At 45.7% G+C, this 15,284-nt stretch overlaps 11 non-coding genes across 11 annotated transcripts; all 11 read right to left on the bottom strand.

Annotated features, from left to right (window-relative positions):
• Nucleotides 1–850: 850 nt before the first annotated feature.
• On the bottom strand, nt 851–931 carry TRNAS-UGA (transfer RNA serine (anticodon UGA)). The gene has a single exon. It is a non-coding gene; the product is annotated as a tRNA-Ser (tRNA).
• Nucleotides 932–3,477: 2,546 nt separating this feature from the next.
• TRNAS-UGA (transfer RNA serine (anticodon UGA)) lies at nt 3,478–3,559 on the bottom strand. The gene has a single exon. It is a non-coding gene; the product is annotated as a tRNA-Ser (tRNA).
• A 231-nt stretch (nt 3,560–3,790) lies between these two features.
• TRNAS-CGA (transfer RNA serine (anticodon CGA)) lies at nt 3,791–3,872 on the bottom strand. Its single transcript has one exon. It is a non-coding gene; the product is annotated as a tRNA-Ser (tRNA).
• Nucleotides 3,873–5,035: 1,163 nt separating this feature from the next.
• On the bottom strand, nt 5,036–5,117 carry TRNAS-UGA (transfer RNA serine (anticodon UGA)). Its single transcript has one exon. It is a non-coding gene; the product is annotated as a tRNA-Ser (tRNA).
• A 73-nt stretch (nt 5,118–5,190) lies between these two features.
• Nucleotides 5,191–5,272, bottom strand: TRNAS-UGA (transfer RNA serine (anticodon UGA)). Its single transcript has one exon. It is a non-coding gene; the product is annotated as a tRNA-Ser (tRNA).
• Nucleotides 5,273–5,502: 230 nt separating this feature from the next.
• On the bottom strand, nt 5,503–5,584 carry TRNAS-UGA (transfer RNA serine (anticodon UGA)). Its single transcript has one exon. It is a non-coding gene; the product is annotated as a tRNA-Ser (tRNA).
• Nucleotides 5,585–6,892: 1,308 nt separating this feature from the next.
• On the bottom strand, nt 6,893–6,974 carry TRNAS-UGA (transfer RNA serine (anticodon UGA)). The gene has a single exon. It is a non-coding gene; the product is annotated as a tRNA-Ser (tRNA).
• Nucleotides 6,975–7,362: 388 nt separating this feature from the next.
• On the bottom strand, nt 7,363–7,444 carry TRNAT-UGU (transfer RNA threonine (anticodon UGU)). The gene has a single exon. It is a non-coding gene; the product is annotated as a tRNA-Thr (tRNA).
• Nucleotides 7,445–7,829: 385 nt separating this feature from the next.
• Nucleotides 7,830–7,911, bottom strand: TRNAS-UGA (transfer RNA serine (anticodon UGA)). The gene has a single exon. It is a non-coding gene; the product is annotated as a tRNA-Ser (tRNA).
• Nucleotides 7,912–8,604: 693 nt separating this feature from the next.
• TRNAS-UGA (transfer RNA serine (anticodon UGA)) lies at nt 8,605–8,686 on the bottom strand. Its single transcript has one exon. It is a non-coding gene; the product is annotated as a tRNA-Ser (tRNA).
• Nucleotides 8,687–9,074: 388 nt separating this feature from the next.
• On the bottom strand, nt 9,075–9,156 carry TRNAT-UGU (transfer RNA threonine (anticodon UGU)). The gene has a single exon. It is a non-coding gene; the product is annotated as a tRNA-Thr (tRNA).
• Between the last annotated feature and the right edge of the window lie 6,128 nt (nt 9,157–15,284).

Genomic DNA, 15,284 nt, shown 5'->3' with positions numbered 1-15,284 from the left:
CGGCGTCAACTCCTATTTCACTTTTAACATCGTCGACTATGTCGAGAAGAGGAAAAACAAAACGAGGAAACGCAGTGGGCACGGTTCGATCATGCGCGGTAAGAACCCAATGGTTTTCAAGACCATCGTCTTAACCACTCGGCCACGACTGCTGCGACGGTGTCATCTGCAATTTCACTCTGAACATAGCCATTGATATCGAGAAGAGAAAAAAGAAACCAGGAAACGCAGTAGGCAGGGTTTGATCCTGGCGCGGGAAGAACCCAATGGTTTTCAAGACAATCACCTTAACCACTCGGCCACGACTGCGGCGACGTTGTCATCTGCTATTTTACTCTGAACATAGCCGTTTATATCGAGAAGATAAAACAAAACGAGGAAACGCTGGCGACAGGATTCGAACCTGCGCGGGAAGAACCCAATGGTTTTCAGAACCATCGCCATAACCTTTCGGCCACGACTGCGGCGATGGCATCAACTCCTATTTCAATCATAACATAGTCGACTCTGTCAAGAAGAGCAAAACAAAACGAGTAAACAAAGTCGGCAGGGTTTGAACCTGCGCGGAAAGCACCCAATGGTTTTCGAGACCTTCACCTTAACCACTCGGCCACGACTGCAGCGACGGCGTCATCTGCTATTTCACTCTGAATATAGCCGTTTATATCGAGAAGAGAAAAACGAAACCAGGAAACGCAGTAGGCAGGGTTTGATCCTGCGCGGGAAGAACGCAATGGTTTTCAAGACAATCACCTTAACCACTCGGCCACGACTGCGGCGACGTTGTTATCTGCTATTTTACTCTGAACATAGTCGTTTATGTCGAGAAGAGAAAAACAAAACGAGAAAACACAGTCGGCAGGGTTCGCACCTGCGCGGAAGAACCCAATGGTTTTCAAGACCATCGCCTTAACCACTCGGCCACGACTGCGGCGACGGCGTCAACTCCTGTTTCACTTTTAACATAGTCGACTATGTCGGGAAGAGGAAAAACAAAACGAGGAAACGCTGTGGGCATGGTTCGATCCTGCGCGGGAAGAACCCAATGGTTTTCAAGACCATCGCCTTAACCACAAGGCCAAGACCACGGCGACGGCGACAACTCCCATTTCACTTTAACGTAGCTGTTTTATGTCGAGAAGAGAAAAAAAACGAGAAAACGCAGTCGACAGGGTTCGAACCTGCGTTGAAAGAACCCAATGGTTTTCAAGACCTTCGCCTTAACCTCTCGGTCACGACTACAGCGACGGCGTGTCCAGCGATTTCACTATGAACAAAGTCGATTATGTCGAGAAATGAAAAAAAAACGAGGAAACGCAGTCAGCAGGGTTTGATCCTGAGCGGGAAGAACCCAATGGTTTTCAAGACCATCGCTTTACCCACTCCGCCCCGACTGCGGCGAGGTTATCATCTGCTATTTCACTCAGAACATAGTCGTTTATGTCGAGAATAGAAAAACAGAACGAGAAACCCAGTCGACAGGATTCAAACCTGCGCGGGAAGAACCCAATGGTTTTCAAGACCATCGGGTTAACCACTCGGCCACGACTGCGGCGATGGCGTCAACTCCTCTTTCACTCTTAACATAGTGGATTATGTCGAGAATAGAAAAACAGAATTAGAAACCCAGTCGACAGGATTCAAACCTGCGCGGGAAGAACCCAATGGCTTTCAAGACCTACTTTAACCACTCGGCCACGACTGCGTCGACAGCGTCAACCCCTATTTCACTTTTAACATAGGCGACTATGTCGAGAAGAGAAAAACAAAACGAGAAAACGCAGTCGGCAGGGTTCGCACCTGCACGGGAAGAACCCAATGGTTTTCAAGACCATCGCCTTAACCACATGGCCAAGACAACGGCGACGGCGACAACTCTCATTTCACTCTTAACGTAGCTGTTTTATGTCGAGAAGAGAAAAAAAACGAGAAAACGCAGTCGGCAGGGTTTGAACCTGCGTGGAAAGAACCCAATGGTTTTCAAGACCTTCGCGTTAACCACTCGGTCACGACTGCGGCGACGGCGTCTCCTGCGATTTCACTGTGAACAAAGTTGTTTATGTCGAGAAGTAAAAAAACGAGGAAATGCAGTCGGCAGAGTTCGATCCTGAGCGGGAAGAACCCAAAGGTTTTCAAGACCATCGCCTTAACCACTCCGCATCGATGGCGACAGCGGCTTTATCTGGTATTTCACTCTGAACATAGTCGTTTATGTCGAGAACAAAGAAAAAAACGAGGAAACGCAGTCGGCAGGGTCTGAACTTACAAAGGAAGAGCCCTGTGGTTTTCAAGGCCATCGCCTTAACCACTCGGCCACGACTGCGGCGACGGCGTCAACTCCTATTTCACTCTTTTACATAGCCGACTATGTCGAGAAGAGAAAAACAAAACGAGAAAACGCAGTCAGCAGGGTTCAAACATGCGCGGGAAGAACCCAATGGTTTTCAAGACCATCGCCTTAACCACCCGGCCATGACAACGGTGACGGCGTTAACTCCTATTTCACTCTTATAATAGCCGTTTAAGTCGACAAGAGAAAAAAACGATGTAACGCAGTCGACAGGGTTCGAACCTGCGCAGGAAAACCCAACGGTTTTCAAGACCATCGCCTCAACCTCTCGGTTACGACTACAGCGACGGCGTCTCTTGCGATTTCACTATGAACAAAGTCGATTATGTCGAGAAATGAAAAAAAACGAGGAAACGCAGTCGGCAGGGTTTGATCCTGAGAGGGAAGAACCCAATGGTTTTCAAGACCATCGCTTTACCCACTCCGCCCCGACTGCGGCGAGATTATCATGTGCTGTTTCACTCTGAACATAGACGTTTATGTCGAGAATAGAAAAACAGAACGAGAAACCCAGTCGACAGGATTCAAACCTGCACGGGAAGAACCCAATGGTTTTCAAGACCATCGGCTTAACCACTCGGCCACGACTGCGGCGATGGCGTCAACTCCTCTTTCACTCTAACATAGTCGATTATGTCGAGAATAGAAAAACAGAATGAGAAACCCAGTCAACAGGATTCAAACCTGCGCGGGAAGAACCCAATGGTTTTCAAGACCATCGGCTTAACCACTCGGCCACGACTGCAGCGATGGCATCAACTCCTCTTTCACTCTTAACATAGTCGATTATGTCGAGAAGAGAAAAACGAAACGAAGAAACGCAGTCGACAGGCTTGGAATATGCGTGGGAAGAACCCTATAGTTTTCAAGACTATCGCCTTAACCACTCCGCCACGACTGCGTTGATGGCGTCAACTCACTTTCACTCTTAACATTGTCGACTATGTCGAGAAGAGAAAAACGAAACCAGGAAACGCAGTCGGCGGGGTTCGATCCTGCGCGGGAAGAACCCAAAGGTTTTGAAGACAATCACCTTAACCACTCAGCCACGACTGCGGCGCCGTTGTCATCTGCTATAGCACTCTGAACACAGTCGTTTATGTCGAGAAGAGAAAAAAACGAGGAAACGCAGTCGGCAGGGTTCGAACCTGCGCGGGAAGAACCCAATGGTTTTCAAGACCATCGCCTTAACCACTCGGCCACGACTGCGGCGACGGCGTCAACTCCCATTTCACTTTTAACATAGTCGACTATGTCGAGAAGAGAAAAAAGAAACCAGGAAACGCAGTAGGCAGGGTTTGATCCTGGCGCGGGAAGAACCCAATGGTTTTCAAGACAATCACCTTAACCACTCGGCCACGACTGCGGCGACGTTGTAATCTGCTATTTTACTCTGAACATAGTCGTTTATGTTGAGAAAAGAAAAACAAAACGAGAAAACGCCGTTGGCAGGGTTTGAACCTGCGCGGGAAGCACCCAATGGTTTTCGAGATCATCGCCTTAACCACTCGACCACGACTGCACCGACAATGTCATCTGCTATTTCACTCTTAACATAGCCGTTTATATCGAGAAGATAAAACAAAACAAGGAAACGCTGGCGACAGGATTCGAACCTGCGCGGGACGAACCCAATGGTTTTCAGAACCATCGCCATAACCTTTCGGCCACGACTGCGGCGATGGCATCAACTCCTATTTCAATCTTAACATAGTCGACTCTGTCAAGAAGAGCAAAACAAAACGAGTAAACAAAGTCGGCAGGGTTTGAACCTGCGCGGAAAGCACCCAATGGTTTTCGAGACCTTCACCTTAACCACTCGGCCACGACTGCAGCGACGGCGTCATCTGCTATTTCACTCTGAATATAGCCGTTTATATCGAGAAGAGAAAAACGAAACCAGGAAACGCAGTAGGCAGGGTTTGATCCTGCGCGGGAAGAACGCAATGGTTTTCAAGACAATCACCTTAACCACTCGGCCACGACTGCGGCGACGTTGTTATCTGCTATTTTACTCTGAACATAGCCGTTTATGTCACGAAGAGAAAAACAGAACGAGAACCCCAGTCGACAGGATTCAAACCTGCGCGGGAAGAACCCAATGGTTTTCAAGACCATCAGCTTAACCACTCGGCCACGACTGCAGCGATGGCGTCAACTCCTCTTTCACTCTTAACATAGTCGATTATGTCGAGAAGAGAAAAACGAAACGAAGAAACGCAGTCGACAGGCTTCGACAATGCGCGGGAAGAACCCAATAGTTTTCAAGACTATCGCCTTAACCACTCCGCCACGACTGCGGTGATGGCGACAACTCCCATTTCACTCTTAACGTAGCTGTTTTATGTCGAGAAGAGAAAAAAAAACGAGAAAACGCAGTCGGCAGGGTTCGAACCTGCGTGGAAAGAACCCAATGGTTTTCAAGACCTTCGCCTTAACCTCTCGGTCACGACTACAGCGACGGCGTCTCCAGCGATTTCACTATGAACAAAGTCGATTATGTCGAGAAATGAAAAAAAAAACGAGGAAACGCAGTCAGCAGGGTTTGATCCTGAGCGGTAAGAACCCAATGGTTTTCAAGACCATCGCTTTACCCACTCCGCCCCGACTGCGGCGAGGTTATCATCTGCTATTTCACTCTGAACATAGTCGTTTATGTCGAGAATAGAAAAACAGAACGAGAAACCCAGTCGACAGGATTCAAACCTGCGCGGGAAGAACCCAATGGTTTTCAAGACCATCGGCTTAACCACTCGGCCACGACTGCGGCGATGGCGTCAACTCCTCTTTCACTCTTAATATAGTCGATTATGTCGAGAATAGAAAAACAGAATGAGAAACCCAGTCGACAGGATTCAAACCTGCGCGGGAAGAACCCAATGGTTTTCAAGACCATCGGCTTAACCACTCGGCCACGACTGCGGCGATGGCGTCAACTCCTCTTTCAGTCTTAACATAGTCGATTATGTTGAGAAGAGAAAAACGAAACGAAGAAACGCAGTCGACAGGCTTGGAATATGCGCGGGAAGAACCCAATAGTTTTCAAGACTATCGCCTTAACCACTCGGCCACGACTGCGGCGACGTTGCCATCTGCTATTTTACTCTGAACACAGTCGTTTATGTCGAGAAGAGAAAAACAAAACGAGAAAACGCAGTCGGCAGGGTTCGAACCTGCGTGGAATGAACCCAATAGTTTTCAAGACTATCGCCTTAACCACTCAGCCACGACTGCGGTGATGGCGTCAACTCCTTTTTCACTCTTAACATAGTCGGCTATGTCGAGATGAGAAAAACGAAACCAGGAAACGAAGTCGGCGGGGTTCGATCCTGCGCGGGAAGAACCCAAAGGTTTTCAAGACAATCACCTTAACCGATCAGCCACGACTGCGGCGCCGTTGTCATCTGCTATATCACTCGGAACAAAGTCGTTTATGTCGAGAAGAGAAAAAAACGAGGAAACGCAGTCGGCAGGGTTCGATCCTGCGCGGGAAGAACCCAAAGGTTTTCAAGACCATCGCCTTAATCACTCGGTCACGACTACAGCGACGGCGTCTCCTGCGATTTCACTCTGAACAAAGTCGATTATGTCGAGAAATGAAAAAAACGAGGAATCGCAGTCGGCAGGGTTTGATCCTGAGCGGGAAGAACCCAATGGTTTTCAAGACCATCGCTTTACCCACTCCGCCCCGACTTCGGCGAGGGCATCGACTGCTATTTCACTCTGAACACAGCCGTTTATGTCGATAAGAGAAAAAAAACAAGGAAACACATTCGGCAGGGTTCGATCTTGAGCGGGAACAACCCAATGGTTTTCAAGACCATCGCTTTACCCACTCCGCCCCGACTGCGGCGAGGTTATCATCTGCTACTTCACTCTGAACATAGCCGTTTATGTCGAGAATAGAAAAACAGAACGAGAAACCCAGTCGACAGGATTCAAACCTGCGCGGGAAGAACCCAATGGTTTTCAAGACCATCAGCTTAACCACTCGGCCACGACTGCGGCGATGGCGTCAACTCCTCTTTCACTCTTAACATAGTCGATTATGTCCATAAAAGAAAAACAGAACGAGAAACCCAGTCGACAGGATTCAAACCTTAGCGGGAAGAACCCAATGGTTTTCGAGACCTTCGGCTTAACCACTCGGCCACGAATGCGGCGATGGCGTCGACTCCTCTTTCACTCTTAACATAGTCGATTATGTCGAGAAGAGAAAAATGAAACGAAGAAACGCAGTCGACAGGCTTCGAACATGCGCGGGAAGAACCCAATAGTTTTCAAGACTATCGCCTTAACCACTCCGCCACGACTGCGGTGATGGCGTCAACTCCTCTTTCACTCTTAACATTGTCGACTAATTCGAGAAGAGAAAAACGAAACCAGGAAACGCAGTCGGCGGGGTTCGATCCTGCGCGGGAGAACCCAAAGGTTTTCAAGACAATCACCTTAACCACTCAGCCACGACTACGGCGCCTTTGTCATCTGCTATATCACTTTGAACATTGTCGTTTATGTCGAGAAGAGAAAAAAACGAGGAAACGCAGTCGACAGGGTTCGAACCTGCGCGGGAAGAACCCAATGGTTTTCAAGACCATCGCCTTAACCACTCGGCCACGACTGCGGCGATGGCGTCAACTCCCATTTCACTTTTAACATAGTCGACTATGTCGAGAAGAGGAAAAACAAAACGAGGAAACGCAGTGGGCACGGTTCGATCCTGCACGGAAGGAACCCAATGGTTTTCAAGACTATCGCCCAAACCACTCGTCCACGACTGCTGCGACAGGTGTCATCTGCAATTTCACTCTGAATATAGCCATTTATATCGAGAAGAGAAAAACGAAACCAGGAAACGCAGTAGGCAGGGTTCGATCCTGCGCGGAAAGAACGCAATGGTTTTCAAGACAATCACCATAACCATTCGGCCACAACTGCGGCGACGTTGTTATCTGCTATTTTACTCTGAACATAGTCGTTTATGTCGAGAACAGAAAAACAAAACGAGAAAACGCATACGGCAGGGTTCGAACCTGCGCGGGAAGAACCCAATAGTTTACAAGACTATCGCCTTAACCACTCGGCCACGACTGCGGTGATGGCGTCAACTCCTCTTTCACTCTTAACATAGTCGGCTATGTCGATATGAGAAAAACGAAACGAAGAAACGCAGTCGGCAGGGTTCGATCCTGCGCGGGAAGAACCCAAAGGTTTTCAAGACCATCGCCTTAATCACTCGGTCACGACTACAGCGACGGCGTCTCCTGCGATTTCACTCTGAACAAAGTCGATTATGTCGAGAAATGAAAAGAACGAGGAATCGCGCAGTCGGCAGGGTTTGATCCTGAGCGGGAAGAACCCAATGGTTTTCAAGACCATCGCTTTACCCACTCCGCCCCGACTGCGGCGAGGTTATCATCTGCTACTTCACTCTGAACATAGTCGTTTATGCCGAGAAGAGAGATACAAAACGAGAAAACGCAGTCCGCAGGGTTCGAACCTGCGCGGGAAGAACCCAATGGTTTTCAAGACCATCACCTTAACCGCTCGGCCACGACTGCAGCGACGGTGTCATCTGCTATTTCACTGTGAACATAGCCATTTATACCGAGAAGATAAAACAAAACGAGGAAACGCAGTCGGCAGGGTTCGATCCTTAGCGGGAAGAACCCAATAGTTTTCAAGACCATCGCTTTACCCACTCCGTTCCGACTGCGGCGATGGCGTCAACTCCTCTTTCACTCTTAACATAGTCGATTATGTCCAGAAAAGAACAACAGAACGAGAAACCCAGTCGACAGGATTCAAACCTGCGCGGGAAGAACCCAATGGTTTTTAAGACCATCGGCCTAACCACTCGGCCACGACTGCGGCGATGGCATCAACTCCTCTTTCACTCTTAACATAGTCGATTATGTCGAGAAGATAAAAACGAAACGAAGAAACGCAGTCGACAGGCTTCGAACATGCGCGGGAAGAACCCAATAGTTTTCAAGACTATCGCCTTAACCACTCCGCCACGACTGCGGTGATGGCGTCAACTCCTCTTTCACTCTTAACATTGTCGACTATGTCGAGAAGAGAAAAACGAAACCAGGAAACGCAGTCGGCGGGGTTCGACCCTGCGCGGGAAGAACCCAAAGGTTTTCAAGACAATCACCTTAACCACTCAGTCACGACTGCGGCGCCGTTGTCATCTGCTATAGCACTCTGAACACAGTCGTTTATGTCGAGAAGAGAAAAAAACGAGGAAACGCAGTCGGCAGGGTTCGAACCTGCGCGGGAAGAACCCAATGGTTTTCAAGACCATCGCCTTAACCACTCGGCCACGACTGCGGCGACGGCGTCAACTCCCATTTCACTTTTAACATAGTCGACTATGTCGAGAAGAGGAAAAACAAAACGAGGAAACGCAGTGGGCACGGTTCGATCCTGCGCGGGAAGAACGCAATGGTTTTCAAGACCATCGTCTTAACCACTCGGCCACGACTGCTGCGACGGTGTCATCTGCAACTTCACTCTGAACATAGCCATTGATATCGAGAAGAGAAAAACGAAACCAGGAAACGCAGTAGGCAGGGTTCGATCCTGGCGCGGGAAGTACCCAATGGTTTTCAAGACAATCACCTTAACCACTCGGCCACGACTGCGGCGACGTTGTCATCTGCTATTTTACTCTGAACACAGTCGTTTATGTCGAGAAGAGAAAAACAAAACGAGAGAACGCAGTCGGCAGGGTTCGAACCTGCGTGGAATGAACCCATTAGTTTACAAGACTATCGCCTTAACCACTCGGCCACGACTGCGGTGATGGCGTCAACTCCTCTTTCACTCTTAACATAGTCGGCTATGTCGAGATGAGAAAAACGAAACGAAGAAACGCAGTCGGCAGGGTTCGATCCTGCGCGGGAAGAACCCAAAGGTTTTCAAGACCATCGCCTTAATCACTCGGTCACGACTACAGCGACGGCGTCTCCTGCGATTTCACTCTGAACAAAGTCGATTATGTCGAGAAATGAAAAAAACGAGGAATCGCAGTCGGCAGGGTTTGATCCTGAGCGGGAAGAACCCAATGGTTTTCAAGACCATCGCTTTACCCACTCCGCCCCGACTGCGGCGAGGGCATCGACTGCTATTTCACTCTGAACACAGCCGTTTATGTCGATAAGAGAAAAAAAAACAAGGAAACACATTCGGCAGGGTTCGATCTTGAGCGGGAACCCAATGCCCTACTGAAACGTTCCGTATGAAATCTTACGGAAAATATATGAACTCCGTAACATTTCCTTATGCTACTTACGGAAGACATATGGAGTTTTATGGAAATACACGGAAGTTGTATGGCATTTACGGAAAGCTTCTTATGGAGTATATAGAAGGATAAGGAAATTGTATGGCGTATGCGGAAAGCTTTTTATGGAGTATACAGAAAGATAAGGAAAATGTATGGCATATATGGAATGCTTTTTATGGAGTATATGGAAGGATAGGGAAGTTTTATGGCGTGGATAGAGTGAGTTTTATGGAAAATATGGAAAGATAAGGAAATTTATGGAGCATACAGAGAGTTCATTATGGAAGATATGGGAGGATAAGGAAAGTGTATGGAGTGTACAGAAGCTTTCATAAGGAAAATACAGAATGTAAGGTCTTACGGAAATATACAAATTTTGTAAGGTGCTTACGAAAATGTGCAATAGTGTATGAAAGGAATGTGAATTGTTGCAAAAATGTGGAAACTGTACAGTTGTTGTCACATTTTCAGCAGGAAATCCGAGCTCTATAAAGTTTTAAATGAATGCACAGTGACATATATAGTACAAAAGAATAACGCAGGCTAGTCTGTGTTGTCAGTCACCACTGTTTGCCCTATTCCAGAATGAATACAACTTCTGCAGATTACCAGGTGCTAAAGTCTGTCACACGGAAAATGTGTCATTCACAAGGAATGACAATAACTGTCATTTTACTTGCATGCTGTCACACAAAAACAAATCAAGCAAGAAAAGCATAACTTCAAGGGCTCGTTTTTTGGTAGAAACAATAATAATGAGAGATAAATCAATGTGAATGAACTTGTCAATATTAATGAAACTGTTCCCATTAACATTGGCAAAGAGAAATGTCATTTTAAAATATCGACCATGAGCTTAGCTCTCCTGAGCACCGAAAAAAGAAATGAAAATGTATAAAAACTAATTGCATGTAGCCTAAAATTAATTTTTTATTGATAGTATATGTGCTCCTACAATATAAATACAGCTATACACAACTTGCCATAGCTTCACGACAGAAACGAGGTAGGGGCAGAGGGAGTGGTCAGAAAAATAATTAAGTATGAGAGCACAACTGATATGTACGGACACATAATGGTGCTTATCATTGATGCACAGATGGTCGTGTATAGAGCTGGGTCGTATTGAGTTCTTCAAAAGCATTGTTTCAGACCACCATGCAGATTACGCTTCAATTGTAGTGCTGCATAAGACACAATTTATGGGCCAGCTTTAATGAATAAAAAGATTATAGGTTAAACAAATGCTTTAAAATATATCATATCATGGCTGCATGGACGCATACAAGCTATGTAAAGCGCAATAAAGTGAGGACGCATGAGCTTCTCTTGATGCTTCAGTTCTACATAGATGCTTCACCTGTGCTGCAAAGAAATTTAACCAATGTCTGTGTGTGCAACATTGTTCATTTTAAACTATCTATATGTATATATAAAATTCATGCTGCGGGTGAAGCTACGTAGCACTCCATAACTCTTCCTTTTATTAAGGGCAATTTTTCAAACAATCAACATTATTCATTTTCTGTCTCATTACTTCGTGCCCGCAATTCTTGGTTTGGCTCGATCACAATTGTGCAGCCCTTATTTTGGAGGAATCAAAAAACATCAACCAAAATATATTTTGGAACTGCTTCTCGGTGATATCGCCTTCCCTCAACTGCCACAGCTTGAGATGAGTCATATAGCAAGTCTCGCTCATACCTAGGGCCTACCCTTGAAGAAACTGGTCCGGCTGTGAAATGCTCAGTTTTTCCTGAAATAAACTTTTTGGTTTGAGTTTTCTCAGTTCTCGAGTCCCTTCACAATCAAGCAGACCCAATGTTCCCCTTAGTCCTTATTTTGTTATATTATGAAATAAATAAAAAAATTAATAATGAAAATAAAAATACTAATAAATGTTGTGCAAAAAACACAGTTCCACATACGTACTTGAACGCAATATTGCTTTTATTTTGTTTTATAACCTAAGTCATTAGAAAAAATAGCAGTATAACAAAAACGTTGAAAAGAAACTAAAAAAGTTTAGATTTGGCGGGACTCGAACCTGCGCCACTTAGTTGTGCTCACGCACGTGAACTGAGGGCGTTAGCTTGCTAAGCTAATCGCGCTTTTTTTTTTTCTTTATTTCCGGTAAACTTCACATGCGGGTTGCTACGCTTAATATATTACAATTCACATTGAGCAATACAAAAAACTGGAAAATAACTAAGCCCGTCAAGCATTACTATAACACATCACGTTCTAGAATTCCTTCATGGTCAGTAGGGCTTCTACCCTTTCTACCCATAAAGGTACACATTCATCTGTTCTTACTACCTCGAGAAATCTTGAGATGCTTTCTTTAAAATACTCTCTTGCTGGTCTTCTGTCCGGGTCACAATGAAATCCAGCCATTCTAGAGCGCCATATACTATGCAAGGCAGTCATCATAATAAAATCGAAAGGTAATCCATCATCATTCTCTATATCCAAATACCTGATCCCATGAGGATCTAACGGGAACTCTTTTTTGATTGTCCTTTGTAATACGTCCCAAAAATAAACTCCTTCCCAACAGTGCAGAAAAACATGGTCAATAGTTTCCGGTTTCTTACAGATGAGACAGTGAGATCCCCAAGGCATATAAAACCCACGCTCCTCTAGGAAGGTTCTTACAGGAAGTGTTCCAGTGTGTAATTTGAAAAAGAACGTTTTCGCACTTGGAACTGCTGGCATTTTTTTAACTCGTTTAAGTACATTCTGGCCCTTGCGTGCTGTATATAGCGCTCTGTACAATGGGATGGGGAGCATCGTGTCACATAAATCTTTGTACAGTTTTTTCTTTCCAACAGACCACAGGTAGTCAGTTGAAAACCGAACACACAAAAACCGCACGCTGGCCACAACTTCCTTTATGTATCCTTGCACAGCCCCTGTGGTAACATGAGTGCTCACAACAAACTCGGGCAACAGTCTACTTAGTCTTGTTTGACACACTGTTAGTAGGAAAGGGTCTCTTGTCTCACGAAAAAAGAAAAACCTATTTACTAACTGCTTGATAAACAGATGTCCTAGCCCAAGGCCTCCACACTTCACCCGTCTAAACAAATTCGTGCGACTGCACCTTTCCCAGTTAGAACCCCACACAAATACTGCAAATACCCGATGTAATTTTTGCACATTGACCCGGGAACAGTACAGCACTTGCATCACATACCACAGCTTTGACACAAAAAACCAGTTGCATGCAGTAGCCCTTGCAAACATGGACAGATAGGTTGCATTCCACCTATTCGCTTTCTATTTAATTTCTTTCGTTTGCTGTGTCCAATATTCATCAGTACTTTTGTATGACTCAAGCGGCACTCCGAGATATTTAACTGGCGTTCTTGTCCATTTAATTGCTGCAAAAAATTCTGGTGTTGAAGGCCAATATCCATGCCAGAAGCCGAGGCATTTACCCCAGTTTATGTGGCTTCCTGTAACTTCGGCGAAAGATTTAGAAACTCTGATTGATTCTACAATACCGCCATAGGTAGTGCTACAAATCGCAACATCATCAGCGTATGCGAGTAGTTTGACCTCTGAAGATTGTACTCTAAACCCATTAATGATGTCATTCTGCAATATCGACTGACATAAAGTTTCAATATAGATGCAAAACAAAAGTGGACTAACAGGGCATCCTTGACGCACTGAGCGCTCGATTCTTATGGGGGGGCCCAATGTCTTGTTGATAATTAGTCTCGTACTACCGTTCCGATATGCCATGGCTACTCCGTCAATAATTATCTTACCAACATTAATGTGCTTCAATACTGCAAACAAAAGAGCGTGGGAAACGCAATCAAACGCTTTCTCCAGATCCAGCTGAAGTATAGCCACACGAGCTTGACTGGTGTCAACACATTCGAGCACGGATCGCATTTTATGAACATTTGTAGCTATTGACCGCCCTTTGATTCCACACGTTTGGTGTGGACCAACGATATCTTTTATAACTGACTGAAGTCTAGCTGCCAAAATTTTCATTAATATTTTGTAGTCTACATTTGTCAGTGCGATTGGCCTGTACGCTGTGACGTGCCTGAGCTTTTCAACCTCGTCTGTTTTCGGAATAAGAACGGTACGCGATTCACCAAAGGATGGTGGTAATTTCTTTTCCTGATATGCCTCATTAAATACGCCCGCAAGTATTGAAGACAATTCACTTTTAAAACATTTGTACCACTTGGCACAAAGACCATCTGGTCCTGGAGATTTCCCGGGATTTAACTTATCAATCGCCCGTTCAACTTCAGATGCAGATATAGATAATTCCAAAGCTTTTTTCACTTCCTCATTCACTTGCGGCATGCGTCCTAAATATTCGTCTTTAAATCTTTCTAGGTTTACCTGTCTACACGCAAAAAGGGTTTCAAAATGACTTGAAAATACGGATAAAATGCTGTCCGTATCGGTTACTTCGTGACCGTCCTTCTCTATTTTTTCGATATGATTCCGTCGAGCGTTCGTTTTCTCCACGCCTAACGCTCTTTTGGTCGGCGTCTCTCCAGCCGCTAATGCCTCAGCCCTAGCACGGACGAGAGCACCGCGGTAGCGTTCCTCGTCAAACAGAGCAAGTTTCTGCTTAATATTGCGTATGTCAATTTTATACTCTCCCGGTTGTTTGCACTCCAAGTCTATTAGTCTTTCCAAAGTCTTTCGGAGTTCTTTTTCTTTCTTTTTCCTTTCGTAACTCAATGCGCAAGAACGATCAATAGCTTTTATTTTTATTCGCTGCTTGAACTGTTCCCATTGCTCTGCAAGTTTAACTTCATCATCCATTTTTATTTCATTGATACAGTTCATTACCTGATCTAAGAAATACTCGTCATTGATCAAAGTGGAATTCATCTTCCACAGCTCCCATGAGAAAGTTCCACCTTTTGTTTTCTCTCCCATATCACATTTAACTAAACAGTGATCACTGAAGTGTATTGGGTAGACAGCATATGTCTTACAGTGGGCTATTAATTCAAGCGACACGTAAATGCGATCAAGACGCGCATGGCTATTCCCCTGAAAATGTGTGAAACGCACATCCCGCGTTCCCTCCATACAGCTGCCCACGTCTTCTAACTCGAATTCAGTAACTACGTCCGCTAGCGTCCTACTACTTTTATCGTAAATGGCGCGTCCGTTTGCTCGATCGCGCCCATTGAGGACGCAGTTAAAATCACCCAGTAATACATATTTCCTTTCCAAAGTGAAGTGCTGCTTTAGGCTGGAAAAAAACATTGCTCGCTCCTCGCAAATGGTTGGTGCATAAATACACACTATACGCCACTGACATTCATTGAATACTAGATCACAGGAAACCAATCTACCAGACGGGCAAGAAAAGGTATCTTGCACTACCAGACCCGGTACCTTCTTAATGAACAAAACACAGCCTGCAGAAGTGCCTATTGCTTGAGTTACAATTGCGTAGTAACGCGTCGTGAACCTCAGCACCATGCCCCGGGCCTCCTCCTCACCGTCTACTTTTGTTTCTTGTACAGCTAGCACATCCAGATCATGATCCACAAGTAGCCTGTAGACTTGGCTCTGTTTCCGCTTGGCGGCGAGACCTCGAACATTTAACGTTGCCGCTAAGCTAATCGCGCTGTACAGGGC

The sequence above is a fragment of the Rhipicephalus microplus genome, chromosome X, assembly GCF_043290135.1.
Source record: "Rhipicephalus microplus isolate Deutch F79 chromosome X, USDA_Rmic, whole genome shotgun sequence".
NCBI classification, from domain to species: Eukaryota; Metazoa; Arthropoda; class Arachnida; order Ixodida; family Ixodidae; genus Rhipicephalus; species Rhipicephalus microplus.
The sequence above is the reverse complement of the archived record's forward strand: the minus strand, read 5'-3'. Positions and strand labels throughout refer to the sequence as shown.